Here is a 6,105-nt window from a genome sequence, read left to right as displayed (position 1 = left end):
GTTTTTGTATTTTTAAGAGTGGATCAGATTCTAAAATGCAAGACTTAAAATTATATGGCTCTCAAACTGCAGATAGGAAATGTTTTCTATAAAAACACAAGCAAAAGTTAAGTTTCATTGAATAAAGAAATTTGTGCTTCAAAGGAAATGAAAATTCAAGAAAATTGAAAGACAGCAGAACAAGAGAGCTACCCGTACAGGCCATGTAGCTGATGATGGCAGAGGATCAAAAAATGTAGAAAGAGTTCTCCTTACAAAATAAAAAAGACAACCCAATTTAAACACTGGCAAGTGATTTGTGCAGCCATACCAGAAAGAGGGTGTGGAAATGGCCGTAAGTCAGACATGGAATGATAGCAAACGCCGTTAATTAAAACCAGAGTTAGTACTAATATATATTCTCTATGACAGTTGCAACAACACAGCCGATAATATGTGTTGTCATGGATGTGAAGAGATTGAAAATTTTAGTTTTAAGTGTTCCATTCATTATTCAAAATACCTGGTAAAACAACTTAGCCATTTGTCTGGGCTCACAATTGTGCGGCAGGAGCATGAGGTGGTTGGTCACACTGCCTCTGCATTCGAGTGTGGGGCAGAGACAGACAGAGCCTTGATGTGTTTTCTTCCCATTCGGGGACCCCAGCATTGGAATAGTGGCTAGCTAATCTTTATGAAGTTTCTTTAGGTGACTTCAAAGGAAGAGCACTGACTGTTCTTAACTGACAGCTACAGTGTACTCATATATATATATTAAATAAATAAATAAATAAATATTTAAAAAAAAACATTCCACATTCAAGGTGGCCTTCCTACCTCTATTGGACTTTCCTGGAAACTCTCATAGACATGTCCAGAGGTAAGGTTAGCCATGAAAGATATATACCTAAGAAATTGGAAGTATACTTTTATATACAAAGCCTTGTGTTGTTCACAGTATCACTGCTCATAAAGGCTTAGAGTTGGAAGTAGTTCAATGTCCATCAGCTGATGAACAGATAAAATGCAGTATTCCCACACGGTATTCTAGCCATACACCGCAGTCATGTCCTAACATGTATGTGGATAAACTTTAGAAACCTGCTGAATGAGAGAAGCCACACACAAAAGGACACACATTGTGTGATTCTATTCATATAAAATGTCCCCCAAACAGGCAGAGCCATGGGATAGGCTAGTGGTATCCAGGGCTGGGGGAGGGAGGGTAGTGGTGAGGGACTGCATATGGTCACATGTTTCTTAGAGAATAATAGAATGCTCTGGAATTAGACAGTGGTGATGGTTGTTGCACAAGCCACTGAAATATGAACTTTATTATTGTTTTTATTCACTAGGTTTTTTTTTTTGAGACAGAGTCTCATGCTGTAGTTCAGGCTGGCTTCAGTCTTAACAGCAATCCTCCTGCTTCACCTTTCTGAGTACAAATATGCATCACCTTACCTAGAAAAAATTAAAGAGGCAGATTTTATATCATGTGAGTTTTATCTTTAAAATATTTTAAAGATTTACTTATTTTATTAGATGTATATGAGCATTTTATGTATGTATGTATGTATGTATGTATGTGTATGTATGTACGTATGTCCACATGTACTCAGTACCTGTAGAGGCCACAGAGACCATTAATTCTCCAGGAGTCTTGGATGGTTGTGAGCCATCATGTAAGTGCTGGCAACCTAACTTCAGTCCTCTGCAAGAACAGCCAGTGTTCTCAACTCCTGAGCCATCTCTCCATCCTCATGAGTTATATCTTAATAAAACAATGGGAGACAATAAAGGATCAGGTGACCAGGAGCCTATAAATAGTCAATGCAGTTGCACGATCTCCAATTGGTTATCTGTGAAAGTTCTACTTTGTGATATTTGTTTTCCTTTTTCTAAAATGCTCAGTTGAATTTCAGAACATGAATATGCCTTTCTCAAAATATTTATTACACTTATTTATCTGGTGTGTATGTGTGTGTGTGCGCACACTATAACACACATGTGAAGGTCAGGGGACAGCTTTTGGGAATCAGTTCTCTCCTTCCACCCTGTGGGTTCCAGAGATCAAACTGAGGTTTTCAGGTTTGGTGAAAAGCATCTTCAACCACTGAGCCATCTTACAGGCCCTGATATACCTTTAAAAAGTACCAGCTCTCCCACAAAGAGAAATTTCAAGTCCAATATGTGTACAATAAGGTGGAGAGGTAGAGGGTGATGGAGGAAGACACTAGGCACTGACCTCTGGCTCCTATTCATGCACACACTCCCACACCTTCATGCATGCACACACTCCTACACTATCATGCCTGCACACACTCCCACACCTTCATGCATGCACACACTCCTACACTATCATGCCTGCACACACTCCCACACCTTCATGCCTGCACACACTCCTACACTATCATGCCTGTACACACTCCCACACCTTCATGCATGCACACACTCCCACACCTTCATGCCTGCACACACTCCCACACCTTCATGCATGCACACACTCCCACACCTTCATGCATGCACACACTCCCACACCTTCATGCATGCACACACTCCCACACCTTCATGCATGCACACACTCCCACACCTTCATGTGTACACATACTCTCACACCTTCATGCCTGCACACACACACACACACCTCCATGCATGCACACGCTCACACCTCACTTTTTGAGTCCTGCTCTCTCACTGATCCTGGGGTTTGTTGATTAAGGTAAGTTAACTGAGTAGTGAGCCTCGGGGACCTTCCTGTCTCTGTTCCCACCGAGCCTGGACTTATGATACACACACCGTGCCTGGCTCTTATGTAGATGCTAGGGATGGGGTCCAGGTCCTCAGGACAGGAGGCGAACTCTTCACTGACCCAGCCATCTTCTCAGCCTTCAAATGTAAAATTTTAAGATAATAGTGACTTGTATGTAGTCTGTTCAAGTGTTTCTAACACAAGAAAACAAAAACAAAATAACCAAGCAGATTTGTTCTGAATCACTACCCTATTATTATCCCCTTTCCTGTTTCTCTCCTGTTTCCCGTGTTCTTGTCTTGCTGCCTCTCTCTGCCTATCCCAGGTGCACAATCTTTCAACCTTTGAGAGACTTCCCCATTAACATTTTTTGTTACATTGTTTTCCATACAGAGAGTAGAGCAATCATTCAACCAAGCTGATCTTGTTTTGTGACATTGATAATTTTAGGATGTTTCTTTCAGACTCACACCTATATTGGAAACATCACATACATTTTCAAGATCTTTCAAGGGCTTTGGGGATTCAAAGTATTTTGAATTTTCTCTCATATGGTGATAATCTTAAATATTGCCTGACTGATAAACCTCAAAAAACTTTTATTGATGTTGAGGTCTTGCTACAGTGGCATCTTATGAATTTTATGTTGTCTTGTTGGTGTCAGACCAGCAAAAAATATTTTCCTAATATGTTCATATAATTTACTTTTCTTCTTTGGCTGGATTAACAACCAGATCAGAGTCTTTAACGGAACTCCATTAAAAAGTTTTTTTTTCTTGATAGTCTGACACCATGGTGCTCAGGTGGGGAGCAAGCCTGAGACAACCACCAGCTGGCTCCACACACAGCCGAGCAGGCAGAGCATGTGCCACCCAGCCTGGGCTGGGAGGAAACCTGAGATGACCCTCAGTCAGGTTCCACAGTGTCCAGGTGGGCAAACAATGCCAGAAACAACCTCTGCTCCATCTGAGTCTGTTACCACAATGGCCAGGTGGACATCCCTGGTCTGGGCTACTGATTAGGACCATGTCGATGTCTGAGGGCTGTGCAAGGCTGGCCCCACCTCTTGCCTGAACATCCTGGGAGAGCCGGCTCTGAAGGCATGAGGGCAGGAAAACTGACAGGCCCCTCACCAGCTGCAGCTCAGGAGAGCAGGCGCTGCACCTTGCCTGGGTAGCGCAATAGAGCTCTCTCTGCTGGCATGGGTGCAGGTGGGCTGGCCCAGAGGTCATGAGAGCTGGAGAGCTGGCTCTTCCCCTTGCCTGCTGTGGCATTGGATGAGCTGGCTGGGACAGTACTGGAGAGCTTGTCCTGATAGAGTGGGTATGGGACAGTGGGTGGGCTGACCAGCTCAGCTACCACCCAGGCCCAGCTCCAGGGCCTTGAGTTGGCCCACCCCAGCTCAACCCAACATCCAGCTCATCGATGAAATGCAAGCATACTAAAGGACTGGTCCTACATATGCAAAGCTGCAGGATCTTCATGAAACAGGGCAACAGCTGGATAGCTGAGAAGAGTCCCAGTGAGGCTCCAGTATTTATTGATAGTGTAGCAGAAGCCAGAATCCTCACACCAGACCAATGGCTCACTGCAAGGAACATTTGCAAGCAAAGAAGTGTGGACAAAAAGGTGTATTGTGGGACACACTGTGACACACTATAGCTTCCATAATGATAATGTTTTTCTTCTGGTGGGAGGGGAGATTGCAAGGGCAGGGGGCAGGGACAGGGACAGGGACAGGGAGATGACTGGAATTGGGTGCATGATGTGAAACCCATAAAGAGGCAATAAAAAGTGATGATGATGATGATGATGATGATGATGATGATGAGGAGGAGGAGGAGGAGGAGGAGGAGGAGGAGGAGGTTTTCTTTCTCTTTCTGTGCCCTCCACTTCTTTCTGTGATGGGCATCAAGGACAGGGCTTCACCACTGAGGTGCAGCCCCAGCCCCCTGCCTTTGTTTGTTTACATTAATCACCTTTCTAACTGCTGTGTCTAAACACCTGACAAGAGGCACCCTAAGGGAGGAAGGTTTATTTTGGTTCTGCTTTGAGGATGCAGTCCATCCTGTCAGAGAAGGCACTGCAATAGGACCGGGAGGCTACCGATCATAAAGCATCTACAGCCAGGAATCAGGAAGTGGGCAGGAAGTGAGGTCAGCTATACAGCCAACAGGCACCACCCCCAGTGACGTACTTCCTTCATCCAGGCCCCACCCTCTGAGGGTCTCTCACAACCTTTCGAAACTTGGCCACTGGCGTTCAGACACATGAACCTACACATGGCACACTTCATATTCAAATGACAACAATGCTCTTAAATGCATTTTAGATACAGTCATCTTCACAATGCCAGAATCGTTTTAATTTACTTCACCATTGAATGTTATTGCTTCTATTTTACATTCCACATTAAAAATTTTTTTTCCACTTAACCCAAAGGAGATTTATTTATTTATTTCGGTGGGACTTCAACATGCCCATAAATGTCACCAAGCACAAGAATAAGCCAGAAGAGAAATAGACAATGACCATAACAGATTGCATAAAGTAATTTATTCTGAAAACTTAAGTCAAAACCTAGGCCATTTAGGATTCTTCCTGAAGTCTTGGAAGAGGCTCATGCAGGAGAGGGGCCTGAAGGCTTAACCTCCCATCTCTATGTCAGACATTAGCTTCTGGGTGTGCATTTTAAGTATATGTATGCTATTTTGGTGGTTTGAATGTGAACACCCCTAAAAGCTCATTTACTTGAATACTTGGTCCACAGTTAGTTGTGCAACTGTATAGGAAGGATTAGGAGGCATGGCATTATTGTAAGAGGTGTGCTTCTGGGGTGGGCTTTAAGGTTTCCAAAGTCCATGCTATTTCTCTCTCCCTTTCCCTTTCTCTTCCTCTTCCTCTCTCCCTCCCCCTCATCCCTCCCTCTCTCTCTCTTCCTCCTTCCCTTCCTCTCCCTGTCTTTCTCCGCTTCACACTATGCTCTCACCTACTGCTCCAGCAACATGGCTGCCAGCTTGCTGTCATGCTCCCCATCATGATAGTCATTGTCTCTAGCCCTCTGGAACTGTTAGAAAGCCCCCAATAAACTCTTCCTTCTATAACTCATCTCAGTGTGATGTTTCTCCGCAGCAACAGTAAAGTCACTAAGACAGCTGTCACGTGAGCATGCATACATGCAGGTGTATTCATATGTGCTGGATAGCATGACTCTGGAATTCTTCAGATCCAGCTGCCTGAAAACGACCCCAGGAGCGAGGGGGCATGTCACCTGCATTGGAAACAGGGAGACAGCGGGTGCTTCCGAGGCGACCCAGGTGAGGGACAGACAGAAGAGAGCCTGGTTTCCAACCTTCAAGGTGTGACCTAGCTTCCAC

The sequence above is a fragment of the Mastomys coucha genome, unplaced genomic scaffold (assembly GCF_008632895.1).
Source record: "Mastomys coucha isolate ucsf_1 unplaced genomic scaffold, UCSF_Mcou_1 pScaffold21, whole genome shotgun sequence".
Taxonomy (NCBI): Eukaryota; Metazoa; Chordata; class Mammalia; order Rodentia; family Muridae; genus Mastomys; species Mastomys coucha.
Note: the sequence above shows the minus strand (reverse complement) of the source record.